This window comes from Amphiprion ocellaris, chromosome 14 (assembly GCF_022539595.1).
Source record: "Amphiprion ocellaris isolate individual 3 ecotype Okinawa chromosome 14, ASM2253959v1, whole genome shotgun sequence".
Lineage (NCBI taxonomy): Eukaryota > Metazoa > Chordata > Actinopteri > Pomacentridae > Amphiprion > Amphiprion ocellaris.
In genome coordinates this window covers 3,714,625-3,736,619 of record NC_072779.1, presented here as the reverse complement: position 1 = coordinate 3,736,619, position 21,995 = coordinate 3,714,625, and the positions used below count along the sequence as shown (strand labels likewise).

Below are 21,995 nucleotides of genomic sequence, written 5' to 3'. Positions count from 1 at the left end.
GGCTTCTGCTCGGGGCCGGTCTGATTGCATTGTAGTATGCAGATGCCAACACTATTCAGAAGCACTGTCTGATTAATTCATGCCCTCCCCTCCCCTTCCAACTGCTACAACTAAATTTACACCTCCACTACTGATTGTCTCCAGCCAGCTCTACCTGCTTAATAAGAAGGCTGCCCTGCTTCCAGGAAGGCTGGGACGTCCAGATTGCATGCAAAGGAACTGGTTGGCTCCTGACGAGAGGCCACAGCTGCCAAATGAGAGACAGCTTCATCATTGTCTTCATGTTACAGATGGATGGCAGCGCTGACAGACAGGCGGAATAAATTGGCAGGGATATCAAGGAGAGACGAGCTTACGTTTCAGCGTTTCTCTTTTTTCCTTTTCGCTCTTGTTCTTAAAGCGTCAAGGTGTATTTTTATTCAAATGCAGGGAGAGGATGAGAGAGACCGCTGGCCTGGTGCATATGGTTTGTTACGGTGACTGAATGCAAAGCGAAGCGATTTGCCTTCACCGGTTTCCTGCGTATATAAGAGACATCACCCTCTGTGGAACCGGGCTGTGGTGTGGAGCTGAATAGAAATGCACACTGAAAACAGTATGAATTAAAATAGTGTTTATATGACAATAATGAAGCACAATTTATGGTTTATTTTGGATTTGAACTGTGGAGTTGTGCATGAATATCCAGTTTTCATGTATTTCAGATTCTAAAAACAAAGAAAACAGTAGTTCTGCTGATGTAATATACTGTTTAAATGTGTTTTATACAAAGAAAAGTTGTCACTGATCACCTACAAATGACATGTTTGCTGACTATTTCCAAAAGTATGCTTTTTTTAAAAAAAAACTTACTATCAGTCCATTTTTGATTTTGAGTTGTGCAATCCATTACAGCAAACATCAAATCAGCATTGTGCTGTTTTAGAACCAAGTGATTTTTAAAGTCTGCAAACTACAAACATAATCTTTGTTCATTGTGATGGCAACTTCCAGGCCGTGAAGGTGTAAGAATAGAGTCATATTTGTAAAATGTAAGGCTTCATCAAAGCTCCTGGTGTCACATTAACTACCACTCTTAACCTTGAGTCAAACAATTCTTGTAACCAATGTTCCCTGTAATTTTTCAGTCTGAGTGTGAGCAAACACACAAACTCCCTGAGCGTCCCTTGGACCACTGTGAGCAACATCAGACGTGTGCACTGTGGTCACACCTGCATCACATCCATTCAAGTTACATGGTTCATTAAAAGAATCAAATTACAGCATTTACATTTCTGTTAAAACACTTTGTCAACAGGAGCCAGTTGAAGGCTGCAGTGATTTTAGTGACACTACAATGTATAAGAGTGAAGTTATTGAATATTTGTCTCTCTTTACTGTTGCAGCGGTTTTGCAAATTGCAGACGGACCCTGTTCACTCCATAGACACCAATGTTATTCCTGTAGCTTGAAAGACGGCTACTTTTGATAAAACTGGGCTTGTAGCACATTGTCTGCCTTGCAACAATGGGAAAGAGGAACCGTTTATGTTTTGAAAACCTATATCTAATGAGTTATTGATGCTGGAAGCCCGAATCTGTGAATATCTTTCCAACTTTACTGAACTTGGGGCCACTACCACCTAAGGAGTGACATATTTAATTTTGAAAAAAGCATTTAGCCATACTTAAAGCTTTAAGTGCTTTATTAACACAGAACTAAAAATTTTGTATTGTTTTATTATCACAGGTTCTGTCTGAAAAGAGGTGGCATCATTTTAAACAGTGAAATCAAACTAACAAAATGTAATGACCAACCAGTGAGCAATACTGGATTCTGCAAAAACATAAACAACTTTTTTTAAAATCTAAATCTTAACACAGTTAATGTATTAACTTATTTTTGTGTGTATGCATGTATTTATTGATTTATTTAGTACTGTTAACATATCAGAGTTCTGAGTGAATTTTTCTTAAGATAGGCAAAGGCCATTTATTGATTACATATAGGCTATTAAATGTTGATTAAAAACTAAAAAGCATTTAAAAAAAAAAAAAACTTTGGCATTTATTGAGTCACTAAAATACTGTAGAGTACAGACCACATCAGCATGATTATAAGCATCCTCTGGTAAATGAACAACCAGATACTGATGTCTCTCACCATATGGACTTCAGGAGATGACTGGGGGATGATAAACTGTGACCTACTGGTTGGGTTCTCTCTGTTCTCATGTTTCTTACATGTTTGTCCCCTGACAGCCAGGTCCTAATGTTTTTTGAGCAACACACCATACTATGATGTTTTTACAATGAGGGTTCTACTATGGAACCAGTTTGACATGTTCAGGTGTTCTTTGTGTGAAAACTCAGAGATTTCAGGTATCAGAAGGTGGTTTTCAACTTTGTTTATTAACTTTCTGCCTCAACTTTAAACTAAATTTCCTTCAGTAACCCAGCCCTCTGAACTTCCAGTAAGCTGTGTTCCTATTGGCTGTCCAGGTGGCTGCTTGGTGTTATCAGGAACACCTGAGCAGCTTGGTGTTATCAGGAACACCTGAGCAGCTCAGTGTCTTCCTGCTTTATTTAGCTGCAGACAAACATTTCCTCTGCTTCTCTCCACCACTGAACCGGGTTTGGTTCCGTTGCTTGAGTTTGTTCTTTAGGCGTTGGCTTGCAGCTTCCAGCAGTAAAATCGTCTTTAATGTGTTTCTTGGTGTGTTTTAGGGCTTTGTACTGGATAGTTGTCTTGGTAAATGTGGTTCTTTAGCCACAGTTAGCACATGGTGCTAATGTGTGCAGTGATTAGTGGATTTGGTGCAGCTGAGTTGTGTCTTTATCTTGGCTGTAGTGAGTCTTCAGAGGTTTCTGGTCAGACACATTCTGTATTCTTGTTTGAGAACCAACGTTGGTTGTCCAGAAGGTAAGAGTTCCTGTCCTGATTCTCTGTTCTCAGAGGTTCTCTGGTAGGCTGCAGGAGACTTTAGTGTTTGGGTTGTGCTAGTTTGGTTTTTGTATGGTTTCATTTGGACGACTATCTTGAAGCCCCTCCATGTGGTTTAGTGAGGTTTTCTGGAACAGTTCTACAAAGCAACCTGCAGCAGAAGAGACTTTGAGAGTTTTTAGGAAGTTCTGGAGACCAGACTTTAGAGCAGCAGAAACATTTGTCAGCAGTTTGAGCAGGAGAAGGTGAGCTTCAGAGTAGAAATGAGACAGAAACCTTCTTGACCCGTGTGGTGAGGTCCTGTACCAAGAGTTTGAGCAGGTTGTGAAGAGTCTGTAGTTCTTTGGTCTGAAAGCACAAGAAGAGTCGACTCATTAAAGGAGAAAACAGGAGATATTGTTGGTTCTTCTGTCGCTCTGCAGTTTCCTTAGACTGAATATCAAGTTTATATTTTAAATGATTTACCATGTGAGCCCAAGAAGACTTCAATAAACTCCCTCCATCCCGTGAACACAACATATTTTATTACCATGTTAAATCTTTTTTTTAAATATGTTTTTGAGTTTTAATCATAGTTTTAGCATAGTTTTTTTCTCTTTGCTTGTTTGTTTTGTCATCTGTGTGAAAGGTGCTAAACAAATAAAGTTGAATTGATAAACTGAATAATTGACTAACTCATGATTGTGACAACAGCAGTATTTTCATTGTGATTTAAGGGTTTGTTTCATTTTTAAGGTTGGGGTTAAAGTCTTGACAGAAAAAAAGATTAAAGAAATAAACTACAGTAAAAAAACAATTAAATCAAAGGAAAAAACATTTAATATAATAAAACTTTCAAAAAGAAAATTAAACATTAAATACAATTAAATTATGTTAGACAAAATATTTAATTAGATAATTAAATGGAAGATACAAAGCATGTAATTATGAAATTAAACAAAAATTTTTAAACAAAAATATTAAACATTAAAGATGAAATATTTTAGATAATTAAACATTTTAAAAATACAATTAAACAAGAATATTACACATTTAGAAAAATACAAAACATTTAATTAGATTATTAAACCTTTAAAAGTCAAAACATTTAATTAAAAAATTAAATGTTTAATTAGAAAATTAAATCTTAAAGACAACAGAACTTTAAATAGGAATTAAACAGAAAATACAATGAAGCATTAAAAAAGAAAATTAAACATTAAAAGGTGGTAGAACATTTAAAAAGAAAAACCTGAACAAAGATTTAATCAAAAAATTTAACATTGGGAAAGAAAAGGAAATTTTTCAAACAAGCCGATAAAACATTTTAAAAAACAACAATTAAACATTAAAAAGACAAAACATTTCGAACACAGATCAGACATTAGAACAGAATAAAAGGTGAGAAAAGAGCAAAACTAAAGATTTAAGAAGAATCAAACTAAAGATAAAACCTTTGAAAGGGCACCAGCTAAACTTTAGAAGATCAAATTAAACAGAAGAGACAATAAAATGATCAAAAGAGCAAAAACAGATAAAGGCCTTAAAGGGTTTTCTAGTCTGAAATGAAAACATCAAGTTGTTTCTTCAAACATTTCCTCTTTCTATGTTCTTGGTTTGATTGTGGACAGATTTACTAAGAACTCATTTCAGAAAACTGCTTTCCAGATAAAGTCTACTAGTAGTTGAAGGCATCGATCAAACTAATGTTACCTTCTGATCTCCACAAACTTTACTGTTCAGTGAAGAGAATCAAAAGTTTGTTCAGGATTTCCAAAAAACCCACAGGTGAAGGTCTGAGAAGAACTCAGATGGATGATCTAAATGTGAAATCAAGACTCATGGTCACAAGTTTTAAGGCTTCTGTTAACCAGAAAGTTCAAACTAACAGAGAAGTACTGAGAAACTTTAAAGATTTCAGCCCTCAGACTGTCTGAAGGTTCAAACGAACAGAGAACTACTGTGAGACTTAGAAAATGTCAGCCCTCAGACTGTCTGAAGGTTCAAACTAACAGAGAACTACTCAGGAACTTAGAAGATTCCAGTCCTCAGACTGTCTGAAGGTTCAATCTAACAGAGATCTACTGTGGGACTTAGAAAATTTCAGCCCTCAGACTGTGTGAAAGCTCAGGTCCTGAGGACTCGGGAGGTGTGGAGGCTTTGGAAAGTCTTGGAACTGAGGGTTCCACCCTCCAGCACAAAGGCTGAAGTCCAACCTCCTGAGAAAAACGGTCGAGTCGAGACTCGAGTTAAAAAAAAACTCGAAAACGACAAAAAATAGATGATAAATGCGCAAAAAAAAGAAGAATTAGTATCTGAGCGGATAGCTCAGGGGGATAAGAGGAGAGACTACAGAGCGGAGGGTCGCAGGTTCAAGACCCGCCAGTGGCAGTTTTCTTTCTTTGTCTTTGTCAGGATATTGAGAAAATTTAAGAAGTGTCTGGTCTTGAACCAGCGACCTGCAGCTCCATAGGCAAATCCTTAACTCACTGAGCTACAGATCAGATGAAAAAGAAATAAATTCGTCGTCCCTTTGACATCGTAGTTCCTCAAGTGACCACATGGGCGGAGCCAAGGCGGAGTCTGGGTGGAGTCAGGGCGGAGAGTAGGCGGGGAGGTGGGTGGCGGCCTCCCCCCTCTACTCCCCCACCTCCCTCCACCACCCACCACACCTTCCCCCGCCCGACGAGTTTTTCGAAAATCTGAGTCTCGACAGCTTTTCCCGAGTTTCTGGAGTTTCCACGAGGTCGGAGGCAGAACAAGTTGTCATGAAGAGGTGTTGAAGTCGGTCAGGATGGACTGACTTTTTACAGCGACTAGAAGGAAGACCACGAGAAGAGCAGGTCTTTAACCACCATCCATAAAATCCATGGAGTCGCTCCAGAGAAATGAAAGAAGGTCAACTTTTATCAACCTCCAGCCACATGTTCAACTTCATATCTTTACTTGGACATTTTTAGCACCACAAACCTTTAGTATCACACTTTATTATCATTTATTAGGACTTTAATGGAATCCACCAGCAGCTTTAGTTTTTGTTGACAAACTTTATTCTTGTCGTCGTGGGACTGCAGTATTTAAAACTGTTCCTTCTATTTGACCTCATGTTTATTAGTTTTAGTGGAGAAAGTTATTTTAGTTGTCGATTAGTCTCTTAAAAACCAAATAATAAATTGGATTAGTCAAGAGGTTTAAATTTCTTACTTTGTCATATTTTAAATATGACAAAAAAATATAAAAATAAAGCATCTTGAGACAATTTGACCTGTAATTGGTGTTATATAAATAAAACTGAATTAAAATTGTATGTATCTTGTAATGTTGGAGTAATTCAGCCATATATGTTAGAAAACACATTTTCTTTGTCCATTAATCTGTTGATTGTTTTCTCCACTAATTCATTTCTTGTTCTGGTTTATAAAATGTCAAACCCAAATATATTCAGTTTACTGTCATAACAACCAAAGAGATTTACATTCATGATGCAGGAATCAGGCAGTTTTTCACTTTTTATCTTAGTTTAGTCAGAAATATAGTTGATAATGTGTGAATTGTTGCAGCTTGTGAGCCGTAAAAGGTTTTAATCTTTGGGGCCGAGTGTCAGAAAATATTTAGAAACCAACGTCAACAAAACACTCAACAAAGATTTGAACATCATTAAAGGGAAATCCAACTTTTGCATGACGATGTCTAATTAATGGACATTTATTTGCAACGTAAATGTGTGATATTCATCCTCTGGAGCTTTCTCTTCACATCGTCTTCCACCTGGACTGGTTTGGTCGGGAGCATGTGCAACAAACATTTGAAAAACTGCACTTTAACATCAATGAATGACACTGAAGTTTAATCTCTACATAAATGAGACTGAGTCTGGATGTGCTGCTCTGTCATTAACTCCTAAGTTTAAGGAAAGTTCAAACAAAAGAGGACAGTTCAGATCAGACTTGAGAATGAGCTTATTTTGAACAAACATCTCAGACTTTCTGAGCTTCAGCACCTCTAGCAAGATATTTTAACAACAAGTAACTCAAGAGATCCAGAAGTTGGAGAGAGTTAGCTTTAGCTGAGCCAAAGAACATGTGGGACGCTAACCTAGCAAACATTTCAGACTTTTCTCTGTGAATTCTGAGAAATAATTTACTATTTAATGACAGAGCTACACATCTTAACTCAGTCTCATTAAAACAGACTCTAATTCAGTGTCATCCATCCATATTAAAATGCAGTTACCCAAAATGTTTGTTGCATGAGCTCCAACAAAACCTGTCCAGGTAGAAGGCCACTTTGACAAACAGGAAGTGGAAGATTCCAAGCAGATTTATAGAAGGGGAAACCGGACTGTACTAAGTGTGGTCGAGTATAGAGGGGTGTTTTGTGGGTTTTTAAGGCTGATAATGATTATTAGTGAGACGTTTGGAGTAGATATTCATTTGCAGTAAATGAAAGTATTTAAAATCTTGGAGTTAAACTTAGAAGAACACAAACTAACAGAAAACTTTGTTGATACATTTTTGTTTTGTTTACAGATGTTAAGTTAAAGGAGTTTTATTCATTACGTATAACCAATCAAATCACTCCAGAAGACAGAGCGACCACAGGTAGATAAAGGTTCAGAGCCAAAGTAGCACCATTTTTAAATGTATTTATTACCGTAAATCAGTAAAAAATAAAATACTGATAATCAGTAAATCAGTCAGCCCACAATTACTACAATTCTACAATGTATGTCTCTTCCTTTTAGTTGTTATTTGTACAATATACGATGTATATGATGGTGTTTTTTCATCCCAAAGACTCTACTATGATGTTTTCTAAGAGACATACGATGCTACTCTGGTTGTTCTGGCTCTGGGCCGCTGCACTCCTCCTCTGTTGTTTTCTGGATTGTACTCAGCTTCATGCCTTCGTCCATCCGGCCTCCGTTGACTCGTCCCGCCTGCCGTCTCTGGAGCTGAAGCTGGATTGGAACAGACCAAAGTACAGTCCAATCACGATGCCAGCTGCCTCTCAAAAGGCTCCTTCATCTGGCAGGTGGCAGCACTTCTTCTGAGGGGAAGCTGAGCTGGTCCAGCAGAACTTTGGAGATGTGTTCCAGTGGTTGGTGGATGTGTGGGGAGATAGAGAGGGACCTTTGAATTGTTCACAAAGGAAAACAGGGAACCCATTGGTAGTTTTAGTTTAGGGTGCTACTGCGGTGTGTTTTTGGGTTTTAAGAGGTGAACAGGAAGAGTTTTTTTTTCGTATTGACTATCTTTTACTTTGTTCCTGGTTGGAATGCCCATCAATGTCAACATGAAGTTCACTTTTAGTTCTGTTGATTTATTTTTATTTTATTAACACCCATTTGTTTTTAACCCCCTCACATGTTGTGTTGTTGTAAACTTACTCTTTCAAATAAATTCTCATCTAACCCTCTGGAAACCAGCGTTTGGACTGTTTTTGTGTTGCTCCTCACCTACTGACAGCTGTGGACTAAAGGCTATAATGTGACGTTTTTAGAGCCACATGCTATACTATGATGTTTGTTGGGCGACACGCTATACTATAGGCTTTTTTAATTGACATATTACTGATCTTTTTTTGTTTTAGTTTTTTTTTAGCAACATATAAGAATTCGAACAGTTTTAAAAGTTACTATACTTTTACTTGTGCAATGAAATTATTATTCTATAGCATTTTTTAGATGACATATTATACTCTGATGTTTTCTTGAATTACATACTATTTTGACAATATACTGCACTATGACATTTTTTGAACCACATATCATACATGACAATTTTAGGCAACATCCTATCATTTTGTGCTTTTTGAACCACATAATAATCTATGTTTTGTTTTTTTTTTCTTGCCAACATGCTGTACTATGAACTACAGGCCATACTATGTTATTCTTGAGTAAAGCATACTATACTTTGACATTTTCTGAACTACATCCTATACTATGGTGTTATACACAGAGTGCTTTGGTTACATGTTGATTTATAATCTAGATTTTTTTGTTTTGTTTCTTGACAGGATTACCACAGACCTGACCATGAACACCGTCGACACCCACCTCAGGGAGACGCTGTCTAAGATCTCAAGGCTGCTTGGTCGTGGTCTTTCTGGCACGTACTCTTCCAAGATGAGCCGGGAAGTTTAACACTGATGGAATGACACCAGGTCTAAGCCGACAAACTTCCACTTCCTCCTCAACCCATAGTCTCTGGGAAACCTACATGGAGTAAGAAAAGCAGACAGAGAAGTAAGTAAGTCTGTACACAACATATGAAAAAAGAAATCATGCTAATAAATTAAGTACAAAGAAAAGAATTTGCCAATATACTGGAGACCAGAGCTATTTAATTTGATTAGTATAACCTTGTTTTGTAACATTTCAATTATTTGAGAGCAGTCCTAAAGAACTGCCTGTAATCCCAATCATAAAACGGGTTTGGAGGAAGAACATAGATGGTGATCTGGATATACATGAGTTAGGCTTTATAACTACTATTGGTAGTATTGGTGGTAGTAATAGTAATGTGACTACTACTAGTAGTACATTAACTGCTGCTGATACTGGCACTGCTACTACAACTTGTAATACTATTACAAATGCTGATACTACTTCTACAACTCTAACAGCTGTTTATACTACTACTGCTGCTTGTACTTTTAGTATTACTACTACTGCTTGTACAACTATACTACAGCTACTATTAATCGTCTGGTATTTGGTTGTCAAGCTGCTAGCTCGCCTTAGCGTTTTGCTAGTGGCTAACTAGTTAGCTCTCATAGACTAGAAGCTCTCAACAAGATTTCATAATGAAAAAAGAGCCAAAAACTATTCTCACCTATGAAAAGTCATTCCAAGTTTCCTTGTCTCAATTGTATGACGTAGTGTGTAATTGTATGCAGCACAGTGAGCCGGCATACTTGTTTACGTTTTCATGCCGTCTACATCAACGGAATGCACTGAAACTTTGCCCCCGCTAGCTTAGCCTCGCTGTAGCCACAGCTCAAAGGGGCGTGTTCTATCTACTCATTCATATCTATGAGAACAACGATGGCTGCACATAAGGACGTCTAACGTTGATTAGCTGCGTAAATACCATTATATACAGTCTATGGTAAATATGTATGTGAATCGCATCATTGGCTGTAGCAGCCAGTCACCAGTCACTCACTGACTCACATTGAAAAATAGCACAGAATGAATTGTTACGTGTTTATTTTATTTACAATTTAGGTTGGATTTTTTTTTTGCGCACAGCGCAGATTTTCTGTGCGCGGAGACCGTGTCAGCAGTGCGCAATGGCGCACGCGCGCAGCTTAGAGGGAACAGTGCTTGTAACCCTCAAATACTTAACATTTCTAAGCACTTATAGCACAAGATACAGCAAATATAAGGATATTTCTTTTCCAATGAACAGTTAAATCAAAAAATTCCCACCTATGAAGCGTCTTATGCTGATCATTACTTTATGACACAGTGTAACATACTGTAGCTGCTGATAAAACACCAAAGAGAAGCTTACATAGCCTCAGTGTTGTATGTTAGGGTGCATTACTGTCATGTTTCCTAGCGTTGGTGCACATTCACTCTTTAGAAAATCAGGAATTGTGTCACATTCCCTGGATCAACACATCTCAAATAATGTTCCCTGACCACTTCTGTCTCGATGACATGTTCAGTGGGTGTCAAATTATAGCCACGAGATGCCTTGACATGCATCCACTGCCAGTGTGTGTCGCACTTAAGATAACCTTCAATGTTATCTTGTACTTAGGGAGACATTTCATTACACATCTTCACACCTATATTATATTAGGCTTCGCACTAAAAAATGGCTTCATAGCTTTTGTGTTAATGTGTTAAAAGGCACTCCTTAAGGGTTTATACATTGCTTAGAATGCTAAATAGAGGATTGAAAATGCTGCTTGAAGTCTTTTGTTAGCTCTGACATCTGTCTTTCATCTTTATCTGTGAACTCTGCAAACAATAACACTGTTCACTTCAAGACAAGTTTGGTGTGTTTTCATACATAAAGTATAAAAAGGTCTGAAAAGTGCCTTAAACCTGAATTCTTTCTAACGGCCAGCAGGGGGCGACTCTTCTGGTTGCCAAATCAGTTCAATTGTATATAAATCTAAGAGAAAAAGACCATACTTTTCAGTTGATTTGTTACCTAAATAAACTTTTTCCTGATGAGTTTATAGCCTCAATTACTGGTTTCAAGACTTTCTGAATACAGCATGATGTTCATTCTGTCAATTTTGATTCTATTTAAAGAAAAAAAGACGCTAAAGCAGGGCATGTTTTAAGAATGGCGCTACCCTGTTTTTGTTTGGAGGCATCTCAGGAATTCTTTTTGCCATCACAGCCGCTAAAACAAAATATTCAAGGGTTTGTCCGATGGAAGGTGTCCATTTTCTGGAGGTGGAGCTGTGCCGAAGCTCTCAGCTCTTTGTGGTAATGTTGGAAGTGAACAGCCTGCTGGAAATGTTCTTTACGTTCTTACATCGTGACACTTCCAAATGTGTCCTCATACACTTTGCAGCCAGATGGCACATCCCATGTTGATTCAACACACGTTTTTCAGTCCGGGTAACGAACCAACACCTTTATCGGTGAGTTATATTCCCCAACTCAGAGAGCCAGTTAAGACACCGGGGAAGAAAGGGGCAAGCAGTATATTAAGTCCAATTTCCATAATCCTGGTCCTAAATTAGACATTTGGTGGTGCTTTAAGTAAAACCTGAAGGTAACAGAGGCCAAAGTGGAGCCAGAGAGATCAGGAAGATATATGGTGACATCAAAGCTGTTCTTTGCACCCCACAAAACCTCGACAGAATCAGAGAATTCCACCCAACTCAGAAGTGGGAAAGGGCACATGAGATCTCTTCCTGCCCTTTTTCTGTGTGCATGTTTCTGCCTATTACCAGTGAGTTTTTGTATCTATCATACCAGATGGACAATGACACAATGTATGTGGGCATGTAAAGATGTTTTTATGTAAAGAGAAGGGCAATAAGGCTTGCTTATCAGGATTCAGTGTGTATATGAATACATTACTTTGTGTTTTTGATGGAAAGTAACTAGCAGATATTTCTACATTGTTCTAGATGTCAAATGAAAATCTGCTTTGTTTGATTACTAGTTACTCAGGACTTTAAGATCATCTCATGAAAATGATGCACTGAAAGAATCCAACGGCTTATGAACTAGCTGAGGTGGCTCAATATAGACCAGGTCGAGGATTTAAAGAACTGTTTACATCTTAATGTTGTCAGTGGTAACCATCTTATTCGAATGTTCTTTGTAAAATATTGTACATTGATGCAGATGAAGGACACAAACTGAACTACATGGGTTTTCTTCTGTCAAGTGAATCATGTGAAAAGAACTACTCAGTTCTAGTGTTAGTCTCTTAAGAATTTACATGTGGGGGATGTTTAAATATCTTTTTATCGATCCACTTTAGAAGTTTGTTGGAAGCTGGAGTCAATCCAAGCTGACATTGGTTGAGAGGTGAAGTATAGTCTGCTACATCACTGGACTAACACAAACAGACAGACAACCATTCACTCTCACAGGCAATTTAGAATCAAAAATCAGGAAAAAAAGAACACCTTCAGCAAACCCACCTACAACTTTTCAATCTAATGTCTATAAATATTTTAAATGTATCACACTTACTTAGAGCTGCTATAATCAATATTTGTATATCAACAATTGAATAATGAGTACAGGAGGTCCTTGGTTTACGATGTCCTCAACCTATGGCATTTCGTTGTTACGTCGGAACTTGATATGCGGATCTAGTTGGCGAGCGGACGAATACGTCGTCACGTGGTGCTATAAGACAACGTTGTTTACATTTGCCGGTTGTACGCCACCTTGGATTGTGCTACATTCGCTAATTTTTTGCTCTTCATTATGGCTCCCAAGTGTAAGTCAGACTCTTCTGATGGAGTTCCGACTTACAGCGAAAATCGACTTATGTCGCCCCGTAGGAACGGAACTCCGACGTAAGTTGAGGACCCATGTATGTGCAATAAACCCACTGTATGCTACCTGGTCAGCACCAAACACCAGACAAAGCTGGTGACTAACTTTGAACAGACCTCAAGGAAACATGAATAACAAACAGCAATTCAGTCAGTTGTAAAAAAATGCTAAAGTCCTTCAGTACCGAATTGAAAAAATGTGACAATACGTCAACGATGCGTAATCAGCTACAACCAGGTGGTCTAAAAACACATTCAAGATCAAGTAATAAGAAGTAATTCAGCTCTAATGTTGAAGAGAAACACTAAAAATATGAAAACATGTTATTAAGCATAAAAATATAATTTTAACAAAAGCAAATTCACAACTATATCCAAATTCTTCTTCTACTTGTGCACTTGAGTTGCTGTAGATTGTTAATATTTAGCCTCCAGTTTGAATGACTCAACGTCAGTTTTCCATGTAGGCATCATGATTAGTGGCCATTTAACTGAGAGGACTGCGTCATATAAATCATACTTGCATGCCTGAAGTGAATTTGAAAGTTACGTGGATGTGAAGTCACCAGAGGGGTTCTTGAGACTGATTTCTATTGAACCCCTGGGTTTAAACAAGCAAAATGCCTGGGAAAGATACATACATATCAAAGTGTAATTTGGGCAATTCTGTTTTGGTGAGAAAAATTTAAGGAGGAAAGTTTTGACGCTTTGTCTTCTTCATGTCTTCTAAAAATTAAGACATCTTCTGCCCTACATGACACATTTTGTCAAAACATTTTGTGATCTCGGTCTGAGGAATGATGATCTAAAACCTGCTCCCCGATCCTGAACTTTACGTAGAGGTTATTCTTTGATATCCTGTGCCAACACCGACAGTTTTTGGGCTGTAGCAGATGGTTGCCGCGAGACATTTATTCCCCACCACACATATAATTAAAAGCGATTACATACCTGTATCATCAGCTCTGCCTTTCCCTGTGACTTCTTGCTCTCTTTTGATGTTACACTTTGCAGGCTTTTGAGAACCATGTGTGTGACTTCACCTTGCTTAGGTTGCTTTTCTCTCCTAAAGAGAAAATTGCATGTGATTAAAGAGAAATGTCAACATTTGCTGCCAACTATGCCACACCGGTACTCTAATAAAAACAGAAATTATGAAAACTGCTCTACAACAGAGATTATATCGAAAAGCAGATAAACAAAATCTCATGCTATTAGCAGCTGAGATTTTTCGATGTTGGTCAATTTGGAATTAAGACAACATTTTGATGCATTACTCAGTAAAGAAAATACATATTTCTAACATTTTGTAAGCAGTGGAGGAAAGTAAGCACATGTATTGCACTCAGACTTAAAGTATTCAGCTTGAGTATGTATATTTTGTTACTTTATACTTCCATTTAAATACATTTTAAGAAGCAAACATTGCTTTTTTTATGTTTTATGCACAAAACAAATACAGATTATTGAGTAACATTAAAGCGGGACTGACATGTTAATGCTTCAGTGTGTATAGCATGCCAGTTATACTGCCCTGACATAAAAAACAACAAAAATCAAACACAGAATGAACCCCCAAACACCTCTATAGGTCATGTGTGAAAGGGGCTTATGACGACAAATAGTTGTGTTTTTATTAAGTGGCATCCGGAGATCATGAGAAGCAGAAATAGTCATTTCAGCAACTGCAAAAGTTTGGAGTCACTTAGAAATGTCCTTATTTTTGAAAGAAAACCATTTTCCCAATGAAGATAACATTAAATGAATGATAAATCCAGTGTAGACATTGTTAATGTAGTAAATGACTATTCTAGCTGATTTTTAATGGAATATCTCCATAGAGGTACAGAGGAACATTTCCAGCAACCATCACTCCTGTGTTCTAATACTACATTGTGTTAGCTAATAGGTGTTGAAAGGCTCATTGATGATTAGAAAACCCTTGTGCAGTTATGTTAGCACATGGATAAAAGTGGGAGTTTTAATGGAAGACATGAAATTGTCTGGATGACCCCAAACTTTGTGTATTTTTTTGAAGCCATGATTTTACATGAACCTAAGTGAGGTGTTTTTGTGCCTAAACAAATCTTTAACATCACACTGCCACATTATCAAATGGTTTGTAATTTATTTTTTAAACTAATTTTCATCTTTCTGCTTCTATAGGTCATATCAGAAAATAGGGAAGAAATATATATGACATATGGTTATTTAGGTTGAATAACTTGCCGGTATTTTGGTTTATTTAGCCAAGTAAATGATTTGAATACTTTATAGGGAAGAAACTAAATGCTTTCCATATTTCGTGTTGTTAGATTTAACTGTAGATGCAACTTTAATTGTAAAAATGATTCCAGTGTATGTTTATTTTTAGGAATGTGTTTACAGAGATTTTTTTTGTCAAACTTTCTTTGCTTCCTCTTCTTCTGCCTCTTACATACTAACAAATTCAGAAATGTTGTGACTTAATGATTGCGGTGTAAATCCGAGGGGATACAGGTGTGACAGCGATACTGTTGTTTTTACAGCCTTTTAAGGTAAAGTCCCATCTGAATTATTCAGACGTGGCAACTGAAGTCATTGCAGACAGACCCCTTATGAGCCCTTTGTAAGCTGTGATGGGAGAGAGGAAAAACGAAAAAAGAACTCATAGAAGAAGGCATGAAGAAAATCAAAAAAGACAAAGACAGTATGGAGTGACTGGAAATATCCTGAAAAAGCAAACAAAGAGACAGAAAGACAGAGAGAGAGTGAGACAGCGAGGTGGTGAGGACTTACCGTGGTCTTACTGTAAGTCCTCACCCTGTCACTCTGCTATCTAAGCCTAATGCCGACACCTAAGTGGCCCTCATTTAGTCTGTTAGGAGCCACCCTGGCCATCACAAGAGAGTGAGATGGAAGCAGATACAGGAGGGCAGGGGCTGTGAGGGTTAAAGTGGGGGATTGGTTGGATTTGGTGCAGCGCAGACGTAATCCTGTCTCTCCGCTGCTTGAGATTCGACCTCTGTTTACGAACCTGTGTGCTGAGATTTGCTTCCAGACCTGAAGCGGCCGCATCTTTGAATTTCTATCGAGAAAACTGTGCTGCCAATTTGCTACAGGACGGTGACACAGTGTGTTGCGGAAGAGAGAGTTTACAGCCCCGTCCCTGCCGAATCCTCCTAACCTCCTCTGGGGAGATAACCGGGCATTTTGGTTTCTCTGCTGCTCGGGTTGAGGTCCTGGCTGTGAGTTTAAAGCAGCAGCAGCAGCAGCAGAGAACACACAGCTCCACTGTCTTAGCAGCCCTCATACACAAAGTGCAGACAAAAGTCTGAGCTTACACCTGTAAATGTGCCTCGCTGAAACTGCCTGTTGTAATCCTGTGAGCCTCCACAATCCGCCGGCACAAAGGGAATTGATGATAGGGTATTAGAGCAGTTCAGTAAATATGGCCCACCCTTAGAAGTGCCTGAGATGATATATTAACACTGTTTCTCTAAATGCAACTGTACCAACACTGAGCTGCTTTTTAGTTTGTAATTAGATGATGGATTTTTAGATCAATTGCTGGATGAGATGACGGTGTCATTAGAGTTCTTTATCTAGATTTGAACAGCTTAAAGAATAATTAGTGTTTAGCCAAAATTGTTAGGTGGTTCCCCGACTAGATCCCTGGTTAATAGTACACCCTTGTAATGTGGAAGTAATGCGGAGTTTTAAAAACAAAAGAATCTCAAAATCAGTTCTAGATTTCACTGGTGACTTGTAGGATAAAGGCCGACTCTAAGAAGTCAACACATAGTGGAGTAAGATGTGTGTAAAAACACCCGAACATGTTGTTTTCTGCTTCAGCCTAAACATCAGCAGCATCCTGATGCACGTCATCAACCCACCAGGAGACACCACCTCGTTCTAAAGAGCGCAAAAGTCGTGAAAATGAAATGCAGTCTGCTGATAATAGGGATTTTAGTTTCTTCAGTAACTATTAATGAGCTCCTCTGATTGAAGTTTTACTTTTTTGTTGTTATAATCTCCTTTTTTTTTTTTTTTTACATTGAACACCTGCGCCAGGTTTTTTCAAAAACCAGACCAAATGGTAAATCAATCCAGACCCAGACCGACCTCATGTTATGAATACAATGTATTATGAAGCGTAGTGTTCTATTTTGAAATGGGTCAATATGTAATTGAGGGACTTTTGAAGTCCATAGGCTATATGTTTCATACAATTTTATTAATAGTAAAAAAAAAAAACTAATGTTTTTATGTTCATTATGATCATGTCTTTACAAATTCCATAATTATTTATTATGGAAACAATCACTTATTAATAAAAAATTACTGGATATCACTAAAATGTCAACTAAATAACCGTCTCAGTTTAATAACAACCACCTTCTAATCAGCTAAACAATAATAAAATGAGCTGATTCAAAAATAGTTTTGATTGTGTTCTTTTTATTAAGTTGAGATAATCATGACAGATATTTCTTTTTTTTCAATATATCAAATTTTATATGGAAAATAACAAATGGTATGTGTCCGAGAAATCACTTTCAACTAAGTTACCCATTACAAAAACACCTGTGTGTTAATTCCAGATCACATGACCTGCTCATTTTGTTTCTCTGTGGTCATTTTGTTTCTTTTTTGGTCATTTCAGTCCGTTTTGTGGCCATTTCAGGTCTTTTTGTGGTCATTTTGTGCATGTTTGTGGTCGTTTTGTGCCTTTTTGTGGCTGTTTTCAGCCTGTTTGTGGTAATTTCAGGTGTTTCTGTGGTCATTTTGCAGTTTTTTGTAGTTATTTTGTGTGTCTCTCATCATTTTGTGTCTATATATGATAATTATCTGTCTCACTGAGTCATTTTGTGTTTTTCTTTGGCCAATTGTGTCATTTTATAACACAAAATAGCAAGTTGTATTTGTGTCCGAGAAATCACTTTCAACTAAGTTCCCCATTACACAAACACCTCTCACTGAAGTGTGTTAATTCCAGATCACATGACCTGCTCCACATGATGTCATTTCCTCCTGAAGAAAAGACTGGCCAGACTCCAAGGCTTTCTGAGTTATTTAAAATAAAGTAGTGTGTGAGTCAAGTGTGGATTTGTGGCATGTCAACAGGTTTACTACAATATCTTTATAAATAATTTTCAATTTCAATTTTACTCCATTGTATATATAATATTTAGAAGAATCTTTCTCTAAAATGCCATGTGGTGTTTGGTTATAGGCGGCCATGTTGATTTTAGGCCTGAAAGCAGCAAAAATGTCAACTATGATACAAAAAGTCTCGCAATTACATATTGACCCATCTGCATTTTCTAGCAAACAATAAGAGACGTTGCAATGTAGGAGATCATTCATAGCGATCCTGACCAAAGATGAATATGGTTCTAAGAATTCAAGGATTTAAGGTTCTTTAATGTCAACACACGTATTCACATGAGGTGGCACAAAATTAGTATTTGGGTCCCAGTTGGAAGTCAAAGAAAGGAAAATAAGGGAAATTACAAGCAATATAAACAATATACACAAGTGTTTACAAGTGGTAAACAGATAAATAGGTGTCATGTTGCTCATTGTGGTTCTCCCAGCTAGAGAAAAGTCAAAATAAGCTTTATTTTCATTAACGCGCCAGCGACATCAAACGAATCCTCATCTGCAGTCCAACGACAACAATGCGACTCAGGGCAGTCATAACTTCCCAAACTATTTAGTAGAAGTTCAGTGCCTCCGAATGGCAGGTAAATCCGAGTTACACAAAAAACAATGGAGGCTTCACTCAGTGACATTACAGCCTCGAGTCAAATGTTTCACCTGTTTGTCACAGAGTCACACAGCGAGCTTGGCAATGACACACCACAATCACTCAGGTAGCGAGGCATGTGCACACAAAGAAACAGACACACACACACACACACACACACACACACACACACACACACACACACACACACACACATACTCTTTCTGTCTCTCTTCTCGGCACAATTGGAGTGTCAAAGTGTCAGAGGAGCATTTGAATAGCTGCAGTAATAACAGTTAAGGCAGGGCATGAGCACAACGCAACACTGACACTCTTAACCTGCCTCCATCAACACACTGGCAGAGCAACAATTCTCTCACGGCGCTAGTCAAAACAAAGCGCTCTGTTCACACACTCTGCAGCGGCCTGAAAACTCGGCTCCTCGGCACACAATGCGTATTTGTTGTAGCCACACAGAGCGCAGAAAAGCAACATGCTGTTCTAATGAAATCAAAAGACCCCCTGAATCCAGGTGAAAGCCCTTATTTCCTATTGATTTCACCTGTTAAATCCACTCCTAGCATGAAGAGGGAAGGAGACAAAAAAAACAAAGTTTACAAAAGGATCTCGGAGATTTGGACGCTGACTGTGAACAGGCTGCAACTCAATATTGGAAAGATTGTCCTAATAGTTTCACAGTAGAGTAGAGCAGTGTTTTGCCAAATCTGGGCTGAGAACCAGAGGAGAGTCAAGGAGAGATTAAATTGGACTTTCAGAATCCATTTTGGAGAATTGATATAACAAAATAATGGCTGGGTAAAGTGTCATACTGTACATTATCCTTAATAAGCCTCCACAATTTCTGGCTTCAAGTAGAAAAACAAAGATTCCCAGGAAACAAACTTGGTATGAAATGTGGAAATGTATCTGTTGAATCTCTTCTTTATAAACAGATTCATTGTCCCGCTCGTGGTTTTCCTCCATCTTGTTTTCTCAAACTAAACTCTCCTTAACCCTCCTGTTGTCCTCATTTACGGGAACCAAAAAATTTTTGTTCCTGTTTCTGAAAAAAAAATCCAAAAATTAAGCAAAAAAAAAATAAAATTCCTCAAATTTATAGAAATTTGCAAAATTTTTAGGAACAAAATTCCCAAAAATCCTTAAAAGTTTCCCTTAAAAGTTTTTTTTTTAAATCCCCAAATTTGGCAAGAAATAAAAAATTTTAAATATAAAAAAAAGTAAATATTTTCAAAAATGAATAAAAACTTTCCAAAAAAATTTCACTTAAAACGTAAAGAATTTCCCTTAAAACTTTTATATTAAAAAAAATCCCCCAAATTTGGCAAGAGAATTCTTGTAAATATTTTCAAAAAATGAGTAAAAATCTTCCAAAAAATCCTAAAAATATCTAACGTGACTACATATATATCAGTAAAACTTCTAATATTTTCTTTAAGAACATTCACAAAAAAATCAACCAAAATCCAGCGATTTTCGCTGGATTTTGGTTGATTTTTTTGTGAATGTTCTTAAAGAAACATTTTTTTTGAGCATTTCTTTTTTTCCACCAAAAAAAGTTCAAAAATTTCCCAAAAATGTTGAAATTGTGGAAGTTTTCACTGTGAAAATATTTTTTTCCCTCACATTTTCAAACTTTAAAACGGGTCAATTTGACCCGCAGGACGACGCGAGGGTTAAAGACACAAAAACAGCACCCTTTTAAAAGAAATCCTCACAAACAATCTGCATAATTTCCACCCTGAAAGATTCATAGGGACATTTTACACCCTCATTGTGTTTACATCAGGAAAGAAGGTGTAAACGTAGCGCGCTGGTGAATGTTTCATGAATCTATATCCCTCTGGTGAGCTGCACGTGGTAAACTACACGCTGTGAGGATGTAATGAGGGATGATGATGGCCTGGACAAGCCAGAGGAGGGTAATGAGGAGGGCTGACTGGGTTGGGAAAGCTTTGCGCAAAGATCTGGCACCATTACGATGGGCGTGCCCGTGTAGGACGCTGCAGAATTTGATTGAGGTGTTAAAAGCCGAACGTGTTGAAATACGCCTGCGATCTGAACGGTTTTAACACGTTCGCTGCTCTCGTATCGGAGCGTCAAGCTAAGTGGACTTTTATTTTGAGCTGTGGGACACATTTAAGCGCCTGTGCGGCATTTCAAAGTTGAGTCGAGCCACTTGAATTCGGTTTAGACCATAGTTACCTCACAGAAAACGCTTCCGGGGGAATGATTTTGATCACGCTGAGGTTAAGTGGAGGAGGTGAAGGCCGCTGTAATTATCACTGTGCAGATTTTTCCCTCGAGTCCTCCTCGCTGTCTGCGTTTCCTGTCTCAGGACGGCAGAATGCCCTGCGGAGCGGCCTGTCAATCACCGCCGTCACCGTAACACGCGCACAAACACACACATGGCGGCCGAGGAAATGTGCGAGCGTGCACACGTGAGCGTTTGCCGCAACATGTAAAGAGGCGGGACGACAAGTTTGATTCACACCTGGCGGTCAGTGGGAAACTGTTACTCTTGACAGGCATGCAAATATGTGGAAACTCATGCTCTGTGTGCACATTTAGATGCAACACAGGCGGATTTGCTGTCGTCAGTTTGCACCCAGTCAAATAGAAATGTGCAACAACGTGCACATGTTCTGCACTTTGAGCATTATTCTTTATGAAGCAACGGAAACAGCAGCACGCCCAGTGACTCATCACGCCATTAAAGGGAACTGTAAAACTCTTTTGTCTGATTTGATTGGAGCTGGAAGTTAAAGTTTCTTCATGAAGGCTGGACGGAAGTTCAACGGTTTCCAGACATCTGCCGTGCTCCACCTGTGCACCATGCAAATTAGACAAATGAGCTACAATGCATGAAGTAATGAGGGAGTAGCGGCGTGGCGTCATGTTTGGGTGGGACGTATCACATGGAAAGTTTAACGAGGTATCATTCAGAGGGACGGGACTGCACAAGCTGCAGCATGAAGTCACCTTTGAAGACACTTTGTAGGAAAAAGTGTTTCACGGGGATTTGAAGGAAACAATTCGGTGCACTTTAATAGAATTAACACATTAACCCTCAGAGCCAAACTTTGCATCCAAATTCACACTCCTTCTTCTCGGTTGACTTGCTCTGAATTCAGTGACTTGTCATTACATAGTTAAGCTAATATCTAGATATGGGTCATTCCAGAATTGGAGGACATTTGGGCTTCAGAATTTTTAAAAAAAATCAACCTACTCTTTTCCAGTTTTCTGCTCCATATTCATCAATAATAGGTAATAAACTATCAAAGGCTTGATTGGCTCAGCTTACACATCAATGATAAAATTTTTCTTACATGTTTTATTAAAAAAA

At 38.1% G+C, this 21,995-nt stretch overlaps 1 long non-coding RNA gene across 2 annotated transcripts; it reads right to left on the bottom strand.

The window, feature by feature from the left end:
- Positions 1-1,010: 1,010 nt before the first annotated feature.
- Positions 1,011-21,093, bottom strand: LOC118471797 (uncharacterized). Of its 2 annotated transcripts, XR_008603862.1 has the most exons (5): positions 20,852-21,093; positions 13,849-13,963; positions 8,963-9,121; positions 7,729-8,033; positions 1,011-3,270 (listed from the first exon to the last, which is right to left on the bottom strand). It is a non-coding gene; the product is annotated as an uncharacterized LOC118471797 (long non-coding RNA). The 2 variants fall into 2 exon arrangements; XR_008603863.1 differs by lacking the exons at positions 13,849-13,963; positions 20,852-21,093 and adding an exon at positions 9,741-9,777.
- Between the last annotated feature and the right edge of the window lie 902 nt (positions 21,094-21,995).